This window comes from Vulpes vulpes, chromosome 13, assembly GCF_048418805.1.
Source record: "Vulpes vulpes isolate BD-2025 chromosome 13, VulVul3, whole genome shotgun sequence".
Lineage (NCBI taxonomy): Eukaryota > Metazoa > Chordata > Mammalia > Carnivora > Canidae > Vulpes > Vulpes vulpes.
In genome coordinates this window covers 94489472-94513330 of record NC_132792.1, presented here as the reverse complement: position 1 = coordinate 94513330, position 23859 = coordinate 94489472, and positions in this window count along the sequence as shown.

Here is a 23859-nt window from a genome sequence, read left to right as displayed (position 1 = left end):
GCCACGGGGAAGTCAGGCACACACTCATCCCACGCGTGCCCGGGCTCCAGGAAGACGTCAGCACTTGGGTCACTCACCCTTCATGGGCTCCCTGACGGGCGCCCCCTGCAAACAGCTCTCCCGGGGCCCCCCCCTCTGTCCGGCCCTGACCCCAGCCACCCCCTTGCAGCCCGCTGGGGCTCCTCAGGACTGGGCTGTTCCAGTGAAATAGGTGAAGGGGATTAAGATGTACAAAGCCCCAGTTATAAAATAAACAGGGCACGAGGATGAAAAATACCGCAGAGGGAATACCTTCTATAGTATGCTAATAAGTTTGTATGGTGGCACGTGGGGGCTACACTCACCGCGCTAAGCATTTTGTAACGCACACAGTTGTTGAATCACTCTGTTGTACACCTGAAGTGAATATAATACATTGTATGTCAACTATACTCCAATTTAAAAAAAAAAAAAAAAAAGACTGGGTTGTCGGTGATAGGGTTCAACTCAGCCCATACGTTTTATCAGAGATTCGGGGCTCCTGAGGATTGAAATGAATTGTACCCTCTAGGAAGCATAAATCAGAGCCAGGTTTTTTTTTTTTTTTTTTCCCTATCTGTACTCACTTTGCTTGCCTTTCATTTCTGTCTCAAATGCATGGAAAACCTCAGATTCTTCTTTGCCTGATACCCTCCTTATGTTTGTGGCTATATTATAAAAGCAGTATATATATATATATATATATATATATATATATATATATATATCCAAGTTCCTCACATATATGGTACTGTGCAATATTTGCGTGTTTGTGTGTGTGTATAAATTCCACTTACATGAGGTGCCTGGAATAGTCAAATTCATAGAAGAGAGGTTGCTAGGGGCTGGGGAGAAGGAATGGTGGCGGGGACAGTGACAATGTTTAATGGGAATACAGTTTCAGTTTGGGAAGATGAAAAAATGTGGAGATGGATGGTGGTGATGGTTGTACAACAATGAGAATATACGTAATGCCACTGAACCACACGCTTAAAATTGGCTAAAATGGTAACTTTCACATTATGTATATTTTATCACCAATATATCAAATGCATATTATATATTTGCATTAACTCAACTCTTATTTATATATATAACTAATTTCAGACAGTTTACCTTTTACTTTTGATCTCTCTCCTCCTTTTTCATTGTGTGCCTTGGTTTGAGCCTTTTATCTCCTAAACGTTTTCTAGATTTGGGTTTTACAGAACCAAAAGGAATGCTGCTCCAGAAAAAAAAAAAAAACAAGCAAGCAAACAAACCCACAACCCTTTTTTCCTTCTGTATCCCTCACAGCAACCTTCTTCTCCATTGCTTTTAAGCAGAAAGCTTTCCTAGTTAAAGAGAAAAGTCTGATTTTCAGTGGTACATTTAATAATTCATAAATCATGAGAGGTTCAAACAGGTTCAAAGTTTAAAAGTTTAAAAGTTTTGCTAAAGCTTTAAAGTTTAAACTGTCAAAGGCTTTGACAAAAAACTTTTCCTGTCTGGAATATTTAAGATTGTTGTGCCATATTATATTCAGGACTCTATTATATCCTCCTCTCCCAAAATGTTTCTCCTAAGAAAATCCAGGCGCCCGTGGCTTTGGGCATTTTCCTTTGTGGCCCTGAGTCCCGGGGGCAGTGGGGGGGGAGGGGTGTCCCAGAGGCCAGCAGGTAGGGGGAGCTGGTCTGGGGAGGGGGTGGACGCTCTGACAAACTGCCCTGTGGGGGAAAGCACTTAGTTGGCTAGAATCACCATTGTGTGGGGATTTCTCTTTAAAAGAATGGAAATTGTAAAATGAGATGCTGGCAAAAGTGTGTAATGAGGTCTTGGCGGAAGACAGTGAGTTGTGCATAATCTGCTATTTCAAAATCTGGAAGCAGAGAGGCCAAATCTTCCGCTGGCCTCCAGCTGACCTCTAATTTTTCAGGCATAATTACTGTATTTGCATGTGCTATTGAGTGTGGTGTCAGCCACCCACGCCAAAGCACTTTTTGGAGTTTATTGGGACAAGAACAAACACAGTCATTCCCACTGCAGGCTGTGTTTGACCAAGCAAACGTAGAACATGGAGGTCATGTCTGACAATCTGGCCTTGGACCCTGGTGCTGCATATACTATGTTGTTTTGATAACGTCACTCCGTTTCTCAGAAACCTTCCATGGCTCCCACTGGCCTTTCAGGTCAGATCCAAGGACTTGGTCATGAACTTTCAGTGCCATGACGCCTCACGTCAGATACTCACTGCAGACAAGCAAACCCCCCCGCCTTCCCCCACCTGCCCTGCTCAGGGCCGCCTCTAACCCCGTCTGTGTGCTGTTCTCCACAGCTGAGAAGACTTCCTTTCTCCTTTTCACCAAACACTTCTTCACAATTTCTTTAGAATTCTCTTCTTCCTTATGGTTCCACGAGGTAATTAGTAACAGTGCCAGGAACAAGTCAGCATAATCGAAATCTTTTCCTAGTTTCCAGGAGTTGGTGACAGGATGTTGCAAGAGGATCCTATGCCATGGTCATGCTAATGCTAGACTCCCACCTTGGGTTTCACCCCTCGACAATCAGGAGTGTGCTTTCACACAAATTGCCTCCTTTGATCCTAACATCCTCCCATCCACGCCTTCACCTGAGTCTCCAGTCCTAAGGAGCTCTGCTGGCTTCTCCACGGTTCCTAGTGAGAAAACCCAACGTGGATCTTCAGGACTCTCCCAGGTGGCCTCTGGTGGCATCTGACAGTAACCAACACTCTCCTCTTGAATCTTTCCAGTCTCTTAACTCTACACAACTTGCTTCTCTTCTCTTGTGCCTCCTTCTCCAGCTGCTCCCCCTCCACCTGGGGTGCTCCACGTGGCACATTCACAGCCAGCCCCCCCCATTCCCAGTGCTGCCCCCAGGCAGGATCCTTCCCCCATGGCTTGAGCTACAACCCCTCTCCTAGTAGCCACACGTAAGCTCTCTCAGGGACCCCGGAACCTCCCTACTGACTCCCCAAACAAGAATCCAGCAAACTCAACCACCATTTGCTGACAGTCAGCCATCTGAGACAGAAACCGGTGGGACATGTGCCCAGCGGAGCAGGCCCTTCTCCCACATCTAGACTCCGTATTTCATTTTCTCTCTGCCCATGATCCTTTTGTGTTTCCTGTTTAGCTGAGTACGTGGTTGTGCAGAGCAGAAATCTCCGTCGCCCCTAATGTCTTTCCCCCTCGGCTTACCCAATCTGATTGAGAACGGCCCTCACGACCTCTCTGCCATCCTCTCCTTCTCCTCCATTCCACTGCTACTTCTTCATTCAATCTGTCACCACCTCCTGTCCTAACATCACAATGACCTGCTCTCGGGTGGCTCTTCTCTGGTCTTTCCTGTTTCCAGTCTTTACAAACACAGAGAAGTCCTGTAGCTGCCTGTGGACCATACTCCATCCCAGAGCTGCAGCCCACACTCCAGGAAACACAAGGCCCTTCCCTGGTGGCACCCCTGGGCCTCACCAGCTGCATATTGCGCCACAACCCTCCTCCTCCTCGCTCTGCACTCTCTGCTCCAGCCGCACCTGCCTCCCTTCCCTTCCTGAGCACGCAGCCTCATTCTGATCTCTGTGCCTTTGCAAATACAGTTCCTCCTACCTGAAAGGCCTTCTCCGACTCTCTGAGTGGTGAGCCCCCATTCATCCATTGGGCCCAGCTCACTTCCACCATGAAGCCTTCTGGGATTTCTCTCGGCACAGAGGTACTCTCCCTCCCTCACACTTCTAGACCACTGTGTTCCACACACACAGCCCCTCCACTGCTCATGTGTGCCTTACCTGCGGGACTCTGGACTGCTTTTCTCCGATTACTCAGCACCTAATATACTGTCTGGCAATGCAGGTGCCAATCTCTCTTCTGAAGGAATTACATCTTGTGGCACCAAGTAACATTGTCGGGATAACTAAGTGCACTCAGCACGGGAAAACACAGTCTCTAATACGGATTCTTGGTTCCTCTCTGGTTGCAACCTGATATCATTTTCACTATTCTCATTTCGATGAATCCTCTCTCTCTAGCAGATTAATGTACCTTCATCTGTGGGTTGTAAAATCCCTTTATCCAGTGGCATGCATTTTAGGTACCATGTGTAACATTCTGATTTCTACCAGAGTGGTTATAAATCATTTTATGCTAAAACCGTGCAGATATTTGTATGGTTCATAGAGAGCTCTGAAGCTAAGCCTCTGTTCTGGCATGTGAATTAAGGATATCTTAGAGAAATACAGGCACTGGGATATTTGTGGGTAGTTTGCTTACATCAGTGGGGAGATGACACAGCTTAGCCTTGTACATGTCAGGCTTTGAAGTCAGATAGACCAGGGTTTAAGCCCTGGCTCCATTAGAATGGGACCTGTAGCACGTCACTGAAGCCTCCCTGCCTCAGGTCTTCATCTGTAAAATGGAAAATGTGACATCTCACAGGGCTGCAGTAAAAATTAAATAAGATCGTGTCTTTAAAGCATTTATCAGAGAGGAAGCTCTCAATCATTGCTACAGTGGGTGCTTGAGAGCTAATGATTGGCACTTAATGCTAATGATTGTCCTAATCATTAGCATGGGAAGTGCTTCATATACTATGGATCTATGCACACATGCACATGGAAATATGTAAATATATATAATATGTGGGTATATGTATTTATATACACATATGTATATTTGTATATGTATACATAAACACACATAAATATACACCTATTGTGTATTTATATTTATACACATACTGGCTGTAGTGTCATATAATCTTTACAACAATCCTATCTAGGAACTATGATTATCTCCATTTCACAGGTGAGGAAACTGAATCAGGTTAAGTAACTTGCCCAAAGTCACACAGCTAGTAAGTAGCAGACCTGGAATTTCAACCTAGGCAATCAATCTGGAATCCAAGTTCATGTCACACCCATTAAAAAGCCTTGCATTGCCTCAATGCACACTTCAAGTCAATAAATACTAGCTGTCACCATCACCATCATCATCATCTTCTTCATCATTGTCCAGGATGCCATTGTGTCTATCCCATATTACGGAAGTGCTCTAGCTAGGCCGGCTATTCAGCTAGCTCTCTGGTGGTAACTCTGTTGCACAAACAAAACTATCCATTTGGCCGCCTCTGGGTCTGCCCCAAAGGTCCATCCCATGCAACACTAATACTTGGGTGGTAAAAAGTACTGTCCAGGGAGGCCTTGGGATTCCGAAAGAGTGAAGCCAGGATACAAGCTGGCGCAAAGTCAGGATGTGTGGCCCTGGCACAACTTCATCCCATTCGCCTGTTGTCTTTCCTCGTTTAGCTGGAAAAAGAGACCAATTGATTCCTGCCTCCCAATCAACCCCAGCCAGACTGTGGGATTTTGTAATCGTGTCTGTCTCGGATGATGGCCCACAGAAGTCAGACATGGAAGTGCTCACTTGGGTTGTCCACGCATTCCACCCCTGAGCCAGGAAATGAGAACTTCTAATCCAGTGTCACTGTTTTGTTGTAAAAATCACATTTATTTGTAAAATATGTAAGTGGAATTAAATTTATCTTAATGTCTTGGGCTTGTTTACCAGGAATTTCATTTAGCCTGTGTTTTCTTTTCTTCCTGTCATCACCTACATTTGATGATTGTCCTTTTCTACCTATTTTCCCCCAATTCCATCTTAAAGCATATTCTTGGCCTTGATTGTAATTAACAGTCTTTGTTCTCTGTAGTCTGTGTAAAATATGCTTTCCTGAAATATTTTTGCTTAGGATCAGGCAAGTCAGGGCGCCTAGGTGGCCTCAGTCAGTTGAGCGTCTGACTCTTGGTTTCAGATCAGGTTGTGGTATCATGGGTCTTGGGATTGAGTCCCTGAATCAGGCTCTGTGCTCAGTGGGGAGTCAGCTTGAGATTCACTCCCATTCTCTCTGCCCCTTCCCCTGCTCACACCAGCTCTCTCTAAAATAAATCTTAAAAGAAAAAGGATCAGAGTCTGCCTTTCACTTTTGACTCTACTTGGCATTAGGCAAGTTGCCTTCTCAAAGCCTAAGTTTTACATATGTAAAATGGGTATAATAAAGAACCCAACTTGAAGGAATTGTTGTGATGATTATATGCAATAATTAACAGTAACTAACACTCACTGAAAACTAAAACATGTTGATCACTATACTAGATGCCTTCTCCCAAGCTTGCAGACAAAACTGCTGAATAAAAGAAGAGATCATGATGTCCTATTTGATACCCAGCCTCTTTCCAGGAGGCACATCTCTACCTTGATGGAAGGGAACAAAGATTGTCTCATCAGTCAGACCTCTGCACACAGCACTAGACACAGCATTGTCTCATTTCATCCTACAAAACCCTGCAAGGAAGCTATTGTTCCTAGCCCTGTTTTACAAAAGAGGAACTGACAGAAAGAGTGTCACTGGCTCAAGGTCACCCAGTGAACAAGAGAGGAGGTATACGTAATTACCATGTGCTAAAGCAATATTAGACAGTAGCAATAACAATAACAATTAGAGGTAACAGAGAGGGCTTATCATGTGCCAGGCACTGTTGATTTAGTCCTCGTATCAACTCTATGAGGTATATACTATTACTAAGCCTGTTTTACAAATGTGTGGGTTGAGGGGAAAGGGTGTTTAAGTGACTTGCTTAAGGTCACGTGGTTGGTAGGCTGATAGAGCCAGAACTTGGAACTAGTGTTCCAAATTCAGAACCACAACATGTCCTATACTGTCTCTTTAAAAATGAAATAATTAGAGGTGCCTGATTGGTTAGTTGGTTAAGCGACTGAGTCTTGATTTTGGCTCAGGTCATGATCTTAGGGTTGTGAGATCAAGCCCTATGTTGGCCTCTGCACTCAGCATGGAGTCTGCTTCTCCCTCTTTCTCTGCTCCTCCCCCTGCTCATTCACTCTCTCTCTCTCTCTAAAATAAATAAATGAATTTTTTTAAATGCAATAATTAAATATACATAAAAGGGCTTAACCTAGTGCCTATGTGCACGTACACACAGATACACACACATTTTTGTCATTGCTATCACTAGTACAATGATAGTCGATATTTTACTATTGTTTTGCTTCTCCTATAAGATGTGAACTTCCATGACGGGATGAGCACTGGGTGTTATACTATATGTAGGCAAATCAAACTCCAATAAAAAAAATATACAAAAAAAAAAAAAAAAGATGTGAACTTCCAGGATGAGTCTGAGTGGACAGGAGCCCATATTCTCGGATTCATTTGATCTTTCCTCATCTTAACTGCCTTTTGCAGATGTCAACAGCAAGACACCCATCCTAACCTAAGGGGGTTAACACCCTGAGTTTTCTTTTCCAGAAGCCCTTCTACCAAACATCCTGAAAATCACTTTTATTCCTGCAGCGTCTCTGCATTAGTTTTTAATCACTGTAAACAAACAAACAAATTACACCAAATATCATGGCGTGAAACAACACATCTTTATTATCTCACAGCTTCTTGTCCTCTGCTCAGAGGCTCATAAGGTTGCAGTCAAGGCGTTGACTGAGTGACGTTTCTTCTAGAGCTCAGAGTCCTCTTCTTAGCTCTTATGGTTGTGGACAGAATTCAGTTCCTTGTGGTTATGGGACTGAGGGCCCCTGGTTTCTTCCTGGCTGTTGGCTAGTGGCTGTCCCCACGCCCTAGAGGCCCCCAGCTGTTCTCAGCTTTATGACTCTCCTCATGGGAAGCTCACATCCGAGCCTCTTGCTTCTTTAAGGTCAGCAGGAGGATCTCTCACTCTAGTCTGCTAAGATGGAGACTTCGAGGACAAAATGTTAACTGTGGGAATGATGTCCCATCACCTTTACCATATTCTACTGGTTAGAAGCAAGTCATAAGGCACACCTACATTCAAGAGGAGGGAATTATACAAGTCAAGTCCTTGAGGATCACCTTAGGGTATGTCCACCATAAGTTCTTTGCCAGCTTGCCTCAATTTCCTCTTCATTCCCAAAGATGACCATCTTCATTTTCACCTCCACACCAACCAAAGTACTTTGTTACTGTATCTGTAAAATTCTAAGATTAACTATTCTTCTTTTTTCCATGCGTGTATAGAAGTAGGGTCCAAGCCAAGACCTCTTCTTTTCTCTCCATTTCACCCAAGACCAGAGTCTCTTCATTTTTAATAACTTTATTGATTTGTAACTTACATACCATAGCATCAGAATGTACCACTCAGTAAATTTACAGAGTTAATGAATCATGACCATAACATAAATTTTAGAACATTTTTCATGACCCTAAAAAGAAACTTCCATCTTTGGCAGTCTCCACACCCCCTTCTCCTTCCCACTCAGTCCTATATAACAGCTAATCTCTTTTCTGTCTCTAGAGATTTGCCTGCTCTGGACATTTCACATAAAGGGAACTATCCAATGGTCCTCTATGGCTGCTTTCACTGAGCACAAGTTTGTAAGTTTCTGAGGCTCATCTGTGTTGTGGTAGAGACAGTATTATTATGGCTGTAAGGATGTTTAGAATGCTGTAGACAAAACAGTCAGGAAATGAAGGATTTTAATTTATAAAAATAGGATAAGGAATGAGTATCTTTATTCATTTTTCCACCTCAAAAATTTTTTTTATAAGAACTTACTATACAAAGGGCCCTGGAGGGAAGAAAAGATACATGAGATTCATCCACTGTCCTTAAGGAGCTCAGGCTCTAAAGAAAACAGGCAAATATGCTTCTACATCATAGCTCTGACTTGTGTTTCAGCAACCATAAACATCAGAGGAGGGGAAATGCATAGTGAATTTTCAGGTCACTGGGATAAAATAACTAGTCTGTCTAACATGTGAGTTGTGTTTTGGGGGGAAAAGTGTTAACCAATAGTCTTTGTTTTTAGTTATAATGGAACTTAATGACTTTTTAAAATGGGGCAGGAGTTGTTCTGAGAACCGACACATGTCAAGCATGCAGAGTTGACTGGCTCACAAGTCCATTAAGAGAACTCCAGAGGAGGGGCAGACTCTTCCATGGGGGCTGGTGTTCCCTGTCTTGACATCAGCCCCAGGGATCCCATTCTGCAGCGATGTGCTCATGACTATGTGCTCCAAGCCTGGAAGAATTTTACTGCGACTTAGCAATTTTTCATTTGCCCAGAGGTCAGTGTTTGAATATCAAAAACACTTCTGATTTAGACAAGCTGAGGAATGATGAAACAGAATGATGAAACTAACCGGTTTCCATGAGCAGGAGCGAACCTATATGTGGGAACTTCAGCCATTTCACAAAAAGTCAAGTTTAAGAATCCTTAAAACTACGATGTGTCTATCACATTGGCTGAAGAAAACAGTAAGATAATGAAACATTCACCACAAATGTAATATTATTAGTGTTTCCAAACATTCCTCTGGGATAAGCAAGACTCTTGCTCAAGATTTTCAGACAGGGCCTCACGATTTCAAACTCCAGTCGTGGAGCGAGGCCAGAGTCTTGGCCATGGGACCAGCCCCTCCCGCGGCCAGCAGCCTGGGGCCTCCCATCACCAGCTGCTGACTACCTTGGAGCCGGGCCTTCCTCGGGAGCAGGCCTAGGGTGGGGCCTCAGGAAGATTCCTCACTCCTAAGGCGCTCTTCCACCTGGCCTGCTGGTCTGAAATTCCACCCTTGGAAGTTTATGTCTTTGCTCCAGTGCAGATACTCCTGGGAAAAGAAACACATCTTTTATCAGCCATTTACACCTCAGTGCAAATGTGTTTATCAGAGCCTCTGCCAAAGAGTCTGTTTGAGAGGAAAGGAGGTGAAGGGAACTAAGAACAAAATACCCTGAAGATGAAGAGAAAGTAACCAAAAGACCCAAAAGGACAGAAAAAGATGACAAGGTGAACCAAAGGCAAATATACTTGGCCTCTTCCCAGGAGGGCTGCCTAAGAGGATTGGCAGCTCACCCAGACTTATTGAGATGAAAGGGGGGAAAGGGGTGCAAAGTAATTGCCAATATGTAGCAGAACTAAACCCTGCGCCTCTGGCTGTAAAAGTAGGGATGAGGGCCTGGCCCCTGGCTTGACTGTGGTGCCTGTCTTCTCTCAGAGGGACAATTTCAGGAGGAACAGTGCTGCTCAAACAAAGGAGGAGAAAGCCAACACCTGTCTTACCAATCATCAAGAGTGAAGCTTTGTTCCGCTTTAGTACACCGCCAAGAGCCTCAAATCTACTTAATCACACACACACTTTTTGCATTGAAAGAAAGTGAGCAGTGTTTGTCTAACAGAACGCGATCTTGCACCCTGTGGGGGTGGGGAGCCATGCCCCAGCACTCTCACTGAGCTACCGTCTCAGATCTATCAACAACAAGATGAACCCCAAAGCTGGCGAGATGACTACTTACTTATGTAACAGGATGATTTCACAACACTCACAAGGGATTAAAAATCAGAGCTGTCCAGTTCCACTGGACGTCAGGGAACTCTATGAGAAGTTGTTTCAGAATTAATTAACTGCATTCACCAGAATCCTCTTGGCTTCCTCTACCTGGAATTTTTCCAGAGAACCACAATCCATAGCCAGGTCTCTGATAAGTCCAAATTTTGCAAACATACAGTTAGTTTAAGTGACTGGTGACAAACTCCAATACAGTTGGACCTTCCGTGTATGCAGACCAAACCTGGGTTATTGATCAATAATGGGGAATCAAGAGGGACATGTAACATCAGCCTTAGATACGTGTATATCCACACCTTCATTTTTAAGAGACAGGTGTTTAGATAGTTCTTTTTCAAAAAAGATGTGAAGGGCAATGCTCAACAAATGGGAGTGAAAGACTTACACAGGATGTTCCCAAGTAATTTCACTCACTGAAAACACAAAGTACCCAGAGGAGGAACCTCCAACTCTCTTTACTTTGCCTGACAGCCTATTCTCATTCTAGACAATGAAGCCTTCTAGACTTTGAGGAGGAAAAATGCCTACCTCAAGAATTACAGCGCTAAAAGGTCTTCCTTGTAAGTGAATATTTAATGAACTGTAACACCCATCATAAAACACTTCATATGGCTTTAGTTACTCTACGAGCCAAACTATGCCTCAAGCATACAAAATGAGACCTTGCTCATCTTTTCAGATGCCAGGAGAAGCCTATATCGACAGTAATCCATTTTTTCCCCATCCCAGGGCTTTGTGTGTGTGTGTGTGTGTGTGTGTGTGTGTGAAAAAGATCGGAGAGTTTAATTCCTAGAGAAGACTGGTTCGAAATGCTTTTTAAAGTGTGTTTGTGGCATCTGAAAGTTCCCTACCTCCCACACTCAAGTTCCAAAGTTTGAAAGAATACATCATTGCTAGTTTGATGTATAGCCAAAACCAAGAACACAATGCAAGGGAGTGTAGCCATATTTCACTCCACAGTGGAGTCAAAGTTTTTCCTTAGGAATGGTTTTAGCATAAAGTAAATTGTATTTCCAGGATTTCTGCCAAACACAACAATACAAATAATGATGACCAAAACCAGCAAAATGCGGGTGAACCAGAAGTGATGATATTTCATAAGGAAATCCCATAAATGTTCTTAATATGCTTTGGATTTACTTGAAGATTAATTAATTAAACCACATTGAAGAAGTCCCAACATATAAAACTGTACTAGAAGAGAATTCTATAGAAATGCAATAGGGAGACAAATAATGATTTAATACTTCTTAATGCAAATGATGAGATGTATTTCAACAATCAATGATTCTGAAAATGAAATCAGAAGTCTTTGTTTTTGTTTTGTTTTGTTTTGTTGACATTGACTATATACTTAATAGTGACTTTTCCAGACTCTGAAAGTTTATCCATTCATGGATTAGAAGGATTTCTAGCCAATCATTAACACATCAGCATCAAATCTCTCATAAAGCATCCATATGACTTTGGCTCTCTAATATTCTTCAACTGCATCAGGAACAGGGATTCCTGCACAGAACAAGTGTTCTTGCAGGAATTTTGCTAGGTTCTTCCATGAAGAACCATGTCCTTTTGGCCTCAGGCTTTCTCAGGTAATCCCCACAACAACACAATGAGTAGTATTATCTCCACTTTACAGATGAAGAAATTTAAGTTCTGAAAAGTAAACTATTCAAGTTCAAACATATTGTAAGTTTCAGAAGTGGTAAGGAAACAGATTGGGGACTTGGAAGAGTATTTCCATTATTTAAGAAAATTCAAGTGCATTACTTTTCATTATTCAAGAAATTCAAGTGAAGGCACCGGCATAGTTTAAAACTGCTGTAGATTCTCGAGCTGTGCTCCTTAGACAGCAGAGCTTCTCTGAGACTGAACCACGAGGGTCTCAGCATTACATCCTTCCTGGTGCAGTGTTTCACCAAAATCAGGGACATAAGCAATGCTATAATATGATATTAAATCACTGGATCAAAATTAATCTTTTTCACTTCTGTTTTTTTTTAATTGAAGTAAAATTCACATAACATAGACTATGTTAACCGTTTTTAAAGTGTACATCTTGGTGGCTTCCAGTACATTCACAGGACTGTGCAAACAGCTCTTCTCTTTCAATGCTTCAGACTGTGTCAAGGAGAAAGTTTCAGTTTGGTGCTGCTATATCTTTAATAACTCTAATATTTTATAACCTCCCTTCTAAGAAAAAAAGGAAAGCAAGCTGATAGCCCTTGGTAAACAAGCATACAACTAGAATTCAATAACACGGTAATGGCATTTCATTTGTATTTATTTTTTTTACCCTGAATTTCTCTTTATGCAGTAACAAAATTTCCTTAAAAAAATATTTAAGGGGAACCTGGGTGGCTCAGTAGGTTAAGTGCCTAATTCATGATTTTGGCTCAGGTCATGAGCCCGGGGTCCTGGGATCAAGCCCTGCTTTGGCTCCCTGTTAAGCAAGGAGTCTTCTCCCTCATCCTCTGCTCCCCCACTCGTGTGTGTGTGTGTGTGTGTGTGTGTGTGTGTATGTGTGTGAACTCTCTCTCTCTCTTTCAAATAAATAAAATCTTAAGTTAAAAAAAAATGTTCAGTTTCCCAGATTGCTGTAAAAGAAGAAGGGGCAGGGATTTGGAAGGTGATCTCTAAATGGAGCGTTTGTCCTTTTGGCCTCAGGCTTTCTGATGAAGGCTTGTGGTTAGAGCAGTGGTGTGGGAGGGCACACGTGTAATGAGTTGTCTCCCCTCCCATAGATCTGCTTGCGGGGCCCATTTGTGCAACGAACTGACGGCATGCCTCAGAAGTGAGGCTCTGCTGCTGGACAAGCCTTCTCCACCTACAAATCTGTTTCTAATGATTCACCATTTGTAAATGGAACTCCCATCCCTGGCTCTTCATTAGTAAGAGGTTATCAAAAAGAAAAATGGGGCACCCATCTGGAGATAAAAATCCCTGATGCCTAACAGATTGTCAGGAAGATTTCCAGCACACCAGATTTGAAGATAATGCATGTACACACACACACACACACACACACACACACAAGTCCAGTGCTAGTCTTAGCTAGAATATTCATTCATTCTAGCTACCCAAGACATATTAGACTATCTACTACACAAAATGCAAATTCCTCCTTTTAAAATGCAAGTATATATGAAAGAAACAAGACATGAAGTCATTAGTCCTGTACCAATTGGTCTAACACAGTGCAAGGCGATGCCTTCTCCTCTTCAAGAGAGAACATCAACTGAGGAAAAGGAGAGTTTGACCCATAAAAATTGCATTTCCCTCATTACTGTTACATTTCTATGTTTTCCTTCCCACAAAATTTGTCTCAAGAGTTGTTCATTGTCCCATGGGCACCTCATCTCCTGAACTCACTCCTACCTGGCAAAGTCACCAGTGACTTCACATTGTCAAATCTAAGGGCCACTTTTCTCTCTTCCTCCTTCTTGACTCTTGGCAGCATTTGACAGAGTTGAACTCTCTTATTTGAAGCACTTTCTTATCTTGACTTCTGTTAACACTAAACTCTTCTGATTCTCATCCAACCTCATAGGCCACTCCTTCTCAACCGCCTTCCCCTCTGTGCTACTTTCTACAAGGAGAAGGGCCCCAGAGCCACACCTTGGCTCTTTTCTCCATCTGGGTGATTCTCTCTAGTCCTGAGACATGATCCCCATGCCGAGGCTGACAACTCCAAATTTTGACCTCTGGTCCTGACTCCTTTCCTGAGTTCTGGACTTAAATATCCACCTCTACTTGATATCTTTAGTCATATGTCTAATAGGCATTTAAAATTTAATCTATCCTGAACAGAACTTTGATTTCTCTTCTGAAATTTCTTCTCAATAATGGCATCCAACATCAAGGTGCCTGGGTGGTTCAGTTGGTTAAGCATCCAACTCTTGATCTCAGCTCATATCTTGATCTCAGGGTCATGAGTTCAAGCCCTGCATTGGGCTCTATGCTAGGTATGGAGCCTACTAGAAGGGGAAAAGAAAAAAAAAATTAATGGCATCAACATCCAACCAGTGGCTAAAATAAAACTCTCACATATCAAGACTAGCTGGTCTCCCTACTTCTGTCCCTCTATTCAGAATTCTCCAATGGCTTCCCATCTCAAAATCGTATCTAAGTCCTAATCTTAGCCTGGGATTTGCCTACCCGCCTGCCTCTCTATGACCTCGTCTCCTCCCATTTCCTCTCTGCTCATTCCCCATCACAGTGCCTACCGCTGCCCCTCCAATATGCCATGTGTGCTTCCACCGCACTGCCTCTGCACTCACTGTTTCCTCTTCCTGGAGCACCCTTGCTTCAGATATCTGTGTGGTTTACTTCCTCACTTCTTTGCTCAAATATCATCCAATCAAAGAGGACTCCCCTGATTATCTTATCTAAAACTAGTCATCCATGCCACTCTTTTATCCCCTCACAGTGCTTTGCTTTACTTCACTCTCCCCACCTGACATATATTGTTTATTACTATCTATTTCTTTCCACTAGAGTATAAGGTCTAGGTTCACTACTCTGTTCTCAGAGCTAGAAGAGCGACTGGCACATAGCCAAGGTGTTAAATCAATATTTGTTGAATTCTCTAATATATCTCCATTCCTCTTTTCCCCAACTCCTCTTGTTTAATCCATCTGAAAACCATCCTTTCATCTCAATCCCAAATACACCCAATTCTATCCTATTTTAAGCCACCATCATATCTGGCCAGAACTACTGCTTCCCGGCCTGATAGGTCTCCATGTTTTCTCTCTAAAATCCATTCTCTGAGCTGTAGCCAGTGATTTAAACACACACACACAAACACACACACACACACACATCATGCCCCTTGGTTAAAGCCCAATAATGCTCATTGAATAAAGTGCATACCTTTAACCCAGGTCAAAAGGCCGTGCATGACCTGGCACTATCGCCCTGGTCCTAAGTTTCTGTCACATGAGTCTTTCATTGATCTGCACACACCAACTTTGTTCCTGCCCCAGGGATTTTGCATATGCTTTACCTTCTGTGCACACAGCCCTTCCCCAGATAGACAGTTGACTGGCATCTTCTCTATCCAAGTCTCAACCTAAGTGTCACCTTCTAAAAGAGAGAAGCTCCTCGGTCACCTGTACAAGCTGGGCTCCACCCAGTCACTCTCTCTCAGGTTGTTACTGTGTTTTATTCTCTTCATAGCTTTCATTAGCATGCTGTTTATTCACTTGTAGGTTTTTTTATCGGCCTCTCCCAGTAAAATATTCTGCCTTGTTCATTATTTTATTCCCAGTGCACTATGCAGATCTTAGCATTATTATTATTAGCACATGAGTTACTCATCAACTACTTGTGAAACTGAGTTAAATTCGGTAGCTTTGAGAGTTTTTTCTTAAACGGATCATTTTTTTTAAGTAAAACTGTTCTAAATCTTGAGATGAATTAAAGATGTCATTATTTACATTCATCAAGTTAATAATGTCAACAAACACCACAACCCCAGGGGCTTAAACCAAGCAAAGTAGATTCTGCATGCATTTCACTGTTTAATAAAAATGTTATGTGGGCAGCAATCTACACAGTGATTGCAGGACCCAGGTTCCTTCCATCTTGTGCTTCCACCATACTCTACCCTCAAATCCTCTGCTGGATTTTCTTCATCTGACCAATCAGCATGCAAAGAGAAAAGGCAAGCCAGAGATCTCTTCAGGTGTCAGGGACCAGGCCCAGAGGTAGAAGCTATCACTTCTACCCAAATTCCTGTGACCAGAACTAATCATATGGCTCCAGCTTAATTGTAAGGAAGGCTAGGCCCACCTAGGAAGAGGATTCAGGACTGGTGAGCATTTACTCTGTCTCTGCTACACAGTTTTATGTTCAGGAGAGCTCACCATGACTTCAAGGCTTCTACCACATGAGTGAGTTTGTTCATCGCCTGTTAGGCACTTGAGGTTCACAGGACTGACGAACTGCCATCTTCAGCAGACAAGGGAGACCAAAAATAGTGTGATTTCTGGCCTTATCAGAGCAGATGATCATTAAACTCTGCCCAAACAACCCTAGTCCCCTCAGCATGTATCTTCATGTTTTCAGCATTCACTCCTAGGACTACTTCATTTGGGCCTCAATCCTAGCTGTCACACCAGCCCAAACTTCCAGTCTTCAACAGCTAACTTGAGCTTCTGAAGTTCAAGGCCTAGTCTCTTGCTGAGACACAGACTTTGAGAGCTACAATTTTAAGGTAACTCATCTTTCATCTTAGTTTCTTCCTTTTCACTTGTCTTAGCCTTATCCTATTTTTGTTTGGTTATGCATAATATCTTATCATGGATACACGATATTTTATCCAGTATCATGGGAAGGAGCCTACATGAACCAATTATGAATAGCTTAGCCAAGGTGAGAACAAATTCAAATGGATAGTTCTCCTTTGTTCTAAAGATGTGTATTTGAAGATATTCAAATTTTTTGTGAATTAAATCCAGTGAGGGTAACCCACAGATCGCAATAATGACATTTTTACTTTCTACGTTCCTTTCCTTTAATATCATTCCCCTTGGGCTTAGTCTGTGATCTGCATCTCATAACTGTTTCACTTAAGTATGGAAATTACAAGGCCATAAAGACAGGAATCGAAGGTATATTTAAGAACAATGTAGAAGTTTATGAATAAAATGAAAAGATTCAACTCCTAACCTCAATCCAAGAATAAGTAGGAGGGCATTACATCAAAACATGTGAAATAAATGTGTCAAGTCTTATGTGGTTCTCATTTTATTGATCTAATAAAATTAACTACCAAACTATATCCAGCTAGACCCATTTAGGAACAGAAAGTAGATAAAATAGATGACTTGAGGAAAGAAGAAGTATACAAGTAAAGCAATCCTCAATTCGTTTGCAGGAATTTGATAAATACAGACCACAGTTGGAAATATTACATTAAAAGGGCATATTACTGTAGAATGGGGTGGAAATGGGCAGTCTTTGGTATGTGAAAGGAAAGGCATCACGTGGATTGGCAGAGCCAAAGAGAGGAAATTCTCCAGGGAGGGTAGAGTGTAGGCAAAGACGTGAAGCTGGAAACAGAGAGCCGAGGACATGAAGAAAACTAGCATGCAGAAGCAGGGCATGTGTGGTGGGCTACTCTGTGGGAGAAAATGGAAAAATACGATTTATTGAGCAAGACTCATTGTTAACAAGCTAAGGCATCCAGACTTCTTAACACGATCAGAAATAAGGCAATAGCATCAGGTCTTAATAAGGGACAAGAGATGATGAAAGCAACGATGAATCTGGCAGCAGTCTGTGAGATAAATTGAAAGTGAAGAGACCAGTGAAGAGACTGCTGTAGTAATTTATATGGGACTTGATAGAGATTTGGCTCTGAGAGGTGGCACCGAAACTGAGACCCCAGGACAAATTCAAGAGACTCTGCAGAGAAAGGAAAGATGCTTGCAAATAACTGGATACAAGGAGTAAAACGAAGGAGTGAATGAAAAGCCTGGGCCCAGGGCATGCTGGTGGCACCAAACAAGAGGAGTTAATGAAGCGTATGAAGCATCCTTCAGAATAAATCTTGCAATATTTATTACCAACCTAGTCATCATGGAAATGTCTTTTTAATTTCTAATTCTAAGACACATGGTTAAAATTAAGGTCAATATTCTTGTTGGCTGTAGTTTCATATAACTTTGAAATTCACAAAGTTGGGGGGATTTTGAGCATACACATGAAAATAGTATATAGTTGCCAGATCATGTTTTCATTTTTACCAGAAGAGCAAAACAGTACTACATGTAATCAAAACATATTTTACTAGGGGAGGCAATCGGGGCTCAAAATCACAATGGTTCTTGAATAAGTGTAGCTGGTATTAGACAGCTAATTGGTCTTTTAGGTAGCATGTAAACTTTTACCTGACATTTTCTGCTCTATAGTTACTTCCTTAGCAAGTAGGAAGAGGTGCAAAATGATGCCAAAATCCAGAGAAAGAAATACTCCACGCAGAGGAAGGTAGACACCAGGAAAGATGGTAAAAACCTGCTGAAAAGCAAAGCATGCAAATTTCAGGAAAAAGAAATGTCTGTATGTGAAATGAATGTAAACACAAAGATCTGCCAGGAGCAAATGGGAGGGAAAGGCAAAAGAATGAGCAAAACTTCCCCACCCATGAGCAGAAGGTTTTGGAGAAAGTTGTGGTAAACAGAAGTGAATTGGAGATCCAAAAATTAGAAATGTACAAATTAACATTAAATAAAATATTTAGCAGATCGACTTTAGCCTTTGACACCATCAAAAGTAGCAATTTTTCTCAATCTCATGAGCCTCCAGTTTACTAGAAAAGTATAGCCACCAGAAAGGTGGCCTGACTCCTAGTGCTGGAGAGGGTAGGAGAGAGTCAATGGGAAAACAGGTAAATTCCTCACTAAGAGAATTATGTTCCCAAAGCCAAGACTGTAGATAGAATTAAGTAGTTCCCAACCAGTGATCCCACTTCTGGGTATATATCTGAAGGACAAAAAGACCAGATCTTGAAGAGTATCTATTTGCACTCCCATGTTCACTGCAGCATTATTCACAATACCCAAGACATGGAAACAGCCTAAGTGTCTGTCCACAGGTGAATGGATAAAGGAGATATGAGATGATGGATAGATAGGTAGATAGATAGATGATAGAGATAATGGAATATTATTCCACTATGAGAAAGAAAGAAATCCTGCCATTTGCAATAACATGGATGGACCTTAATGGCAAATGTTAAGTGAAATAAGTTAGACAGAAAAAGACAAATACTGTAAAATATTACTTATATATGGAATCTAAAAATACCAAACTTATAGAAACAGAAGTAGAGTGGTGATTACCACAGAGGGGTGGGGACTGAGGGAAATGGGGAGATATTGGTCAAAGGTTATAAACTTCTAGTTATAGGATGAGTAAGTTCTTAGGATCTAATGTATAGCATGGTGATTACAATTAATAGTACTGTATTATGTACTTGACAGTTGCTAACAGAGTAAATCTTAAATGTTCTCACTACAAAAAGAAAAAAATGCTAATTATGTGATGTGATGGAGGTGCTAGCAAACACTTTTGTGGTAATCATTTTGCAATATAAAGTGTATCAGATCAATACATAGTACACCTTAAGCTTACACAATATTATATGTCAATCATCTCTCAATAAAGCTGAAAAATCATATAAAATAAAATAAATAGTTCCCCAAATTTGGACACTTATAGAAGGAAGAATTTAGGAATTTCTTTGGAATTCTAATATGTATCAGAGATTTATAATTGATCTCTAATACCTAATCTTCCCTCTTGCTCAGTAACAGAATTTCCAAATGTTAGCAGGGCCCATGGCTGCCTAAAATAAAAACTATATTTCTTAACATCCATTGCTACAGAGGTATATCCATCTGATGGAGTTTTGGTCAATGGATAATAAGAGGAAGTGGCATGTGAAACTTCAGATAATGTCTTTAACAGAAGGGAGCCTACCCTATTCTTATGTCTTTTCTACTCCTGGTCACTGACATATAGTGTGATGGCTGAGATTAGAAAAAAGTCAACTCACATCTCTGTGTGAAAGCCACATGTTGAGGATAGTGACACAAGAATATAGGAGTCTGGGTCTCTGATGATAATGGAGCCACCATACCAGCCATAGATAATGTTTACTTGAAAGTGAGATAAACTTCTGTCTTGGTAAGTCCCTGATAATTACCTAACTAATAAAAGTTATCTTTAGGATAACTAGAACTTATAAAGGCGGACAGGCTCAACCTAAACCAACCTGGTATAAGGCTTTTAGCACTAGAATTTCACAGTAAATATTAGGGTAAATCCGATCAGTGTAAATAAACATGAGTTTTAGTTTGATACTGAGGAGGAAAAAAAGAGGAAAATAAAGTAACTGAAGCACCTCAGTAGGCAACTGACCCAGCGGGGACTGTGGAAAGTGAAGCAAACATAGCACCTTCTGCTTAGAAACACAGTATAGGGACATCTGGGTGGCTTAGTGGTTGAGCCTCTGACTTTGGCTTAGGGCGTGATCCCGGGGTCCTGGGATCGAGTCCCACATCAGGCTACCTGAGAGGAGCCTGTTTCTCCCTCTGCCAATGTCTCTTCTTCTCTCTGTGTGTCTCTCATGAAAAAATAAATAGAATCTTAAAAAAAAAAAAAAGAAAGAAAGAAAGAAAGAAAGAAAGAAAGAAAGAAAGAAAGAAAAAGAAAGAAAAGAAACACACAATATAGATATAGGATTCAGCACTTGTGCAGAAAGTGAAGGGTGTTACAAAGCAGTCATCAGGGAAAAAAAAAGTCAGCAATGCTCTAAGCACTACCCAGTGACAAATGTGGAAGAGGATGGAACAGTGTTGCTCAGAAGACATTGTACGTGGGGCACAAAGTCAATAGAAAGCCTGGAAAATCCTTGTGGGGCTAATAAAGTACAGTGGGATTATTCTAGGCAGAAATTTCACAATTAAATCATGACTATGTTGCTATAGGGCTTTATTATGAGCCAAAAATCTGTGAGATGAAACAAAAAATGTTATATGAAAGTGAAAAAAAACCACAAGATCCAGCAGAACACGAAAATGGCAGACCTCATGTTATCACACAAGGAGCGGCACAGTCTGGGGATCAAAGAATTGCCCCTAAAATTCACAGAGGACCCATCACGGTCATGGCTTTGAGCGCTAGATCAGGCCATAGCAAAACATTCCTATGTTTTCATAGGAATCACTACATAATGGCTGTTGCAGCACAATTTAGTTCCACATTCTAGAAGAAAACTCAAAAAATCCATCATGCAGTTACCTAACTTTAAAAAGGGAACTGTGGCCAACCCATAAGCAGTACATTGAGGTGGGGGGAGGTCATAAAAGAATCACATAAAGGGAAATTAATTGAGAAAGCCATGTTATTGCTAAAACATTACTAGAAACCCAAGAAAAGTATTTGCCATGAATAAAAAAGATTTTTAAAAAATCCACATAACCACTAACTGTTAAAAATTAACAAAAAAACTACCTCTAGTTTAGGAGGAGTATCCTTTTTGGTTTTTTTGTTTTTGTTTTTGTTTTTAATGTAAAGATTGAGTGAGAGGAATAAAAAGACACAGAATTTGGGATGCCTGGGTGGCTCAGTGGTTGAGTGTCTGCCTTTGGCTTAGGGGTCCTGGGATCAAGTCCCACATCGGGCTCCCCATGAGGAGTCTGCTTCTCCCTCTGGCTATGTCTCTGCCTCTGTGTGTGTGTGTCTTTCATGAATAAATGAGTAAAATCTTAAATTTTTTTTAAAAAAAAGAAGAAGAAGACACAGAGTTTGAAGGACAGGTGTAAACCAGAAACTGGGCAGCAAAAACGCCTTCCAGGGAGCTTCAAACACAGGGGTAAGAGATTAGGGAAGTTCGGCTGCGAGCGTGCAGGACGTCTTTTGATCACAGTGAGAAAGATCTGATTGAAGATGAAAGTAAAAAAGAGACTAAATGGAGTTTTTAGGGAAACTCTGCCTCTCAAATTTGGTTTGGAAGTATACTAATGGGAGATATGAAATGCCCAGAAGGTTCTAGATGAGGTTGACAGAACAAAAGTCATCTGAGCCAGAGAGCAACTATTCCAGAGTGCTGAAGGAGCTATTACCCCAAATGCGTGACTGTCAGAGGACCAATAAGCGCCACATGTGCAAGCGAAAAGGGAGATTCACTTACATCACAGGTAAAGTAGCAGAAAATAAAATCACTTAAAATTATACAGAAACCCTATATATTTTTAGAATGTGGTAAAATGGGGGGAGGGGGGTCTTGCTAAACTGATCTATTATTTTTTTTAAGATTTTATTTATTTATTCATGAGGGACACAGACAGAAAGAGGCAGAGACACAGGCAGAGGGAGAAGCGGGCTCCTTGTAGGGAGCCTGATGTGGGACTCCATCCTGGGACCTGGGACCTGGGATCACGCCCTGAGCTGAAGGCAGATGCTCAACCGCTGAGCCACCCAGGTGTCCCTAATCTATTATTTTAGAAGAGAAACACATATAAAGACAAAGGAAAGTGCTGGACCCAATTTAGAGTCTCAAAGTTCTTTACATGGGTACCTAAACTATAATGAGGCCTGTTTTGAAAAACAAAAGAAAGGGCGGCTGGGTGGCTCAGTCAGTTAAGCGTCTGCCTATGGCCCAGGTCACCATCTCCAGGTCCTGGGATCAAGCTCCACATAGGGCTCCCTGTTCAGCAGGGAGTCTGCTTCTTCCTCTCCCTCTGCCCCTCATGCTGGCGCTCTCTCTCTCTCTCAATCTGTCTCAAGTAAATAAATAAAATCTTTAAAACAAAACCTAGACTTCACTCAGGCCTTATAAAATAATGTCATTGTTTTTGATGGTTTCTCAAGGATCTGCAGGAAGACATGTTGTGTCAGTCACCACAGAGCAAAGTGCTGAAATTCTTTCAGTCTCTCTTCTTCACAAAGAAGAAGAGCAGCCTTTCTTCCTCGCTCTCCACACCCCACTTCCCTCTGAGGGCTGCCTCTTTGCCTCCCTTCACCCTCTCACCCTCCCCATAATCCAGGACGTTGCACACTTCCCATCTCACCCTCATCAGCCACTCAGACACCAAAAGGCCAGAGCTAGCTCACTGGCATTAGCACGAGAAAACTCTCTCAGCCTAAACCACTACTTCCAGTTCTTTACACTCTTGGAAATACTCAGTTGACACGGTTATAAAAGATAGAAAATGTTTCAGAAAAAAAAAAAAATAAAACATTCTATCTTTGCACGCATGGGGCAAATTATGCCAACGGCTAACACCTTTATGGCATTTCCTCACACTACATTGCACCTGATCTCCTTTAATCTCACCATTGTCTTTGTCACCACTATCACCATCATCACCAGCCCCCTTTTACATGTAAAGAAACTGAAGTCACCCAGCTTAATCAGTAGGACAGGTTTCTGAACCTGCTCTTCAGTCTGACTCCAGAACCCACATTCTTCACCACCACACCACACAGACTTGTCTCTCTCCCCAGTGAGATTCTCTTGCTGAGCTTCCATTTCTGTGGATGGCACCCCTGCATATCCACCATCCCTCTCCCTGCTCACTCATATCTGCTGGGTACCTGGGTCTGCATGGATCCCAGCAGCAACCTCTCCCTGCCTGTGTGCTTGCAGGAGCAGGTACATTCAGGCTCACTCACTCTCTCTCTCTTTCTCTCTCTCTCTCTCTCTCTCTCTCTCTCTCTCTCTCTCACACACACACACACACACACACACACACACACCATCTTTCCACCATATGTAGCCAGAGTGTGGAGTACTTTAGCTTCATGTCTAACAAGATTAAACACACACACGTATACATACACACCCAAAACAAGGAACACAAATATCTACTTTTTAAATTATTAAAACAAAGATTTTGAATGTGTAGTGGGATGTTATGAAACTAGATCTCAACATTTCTG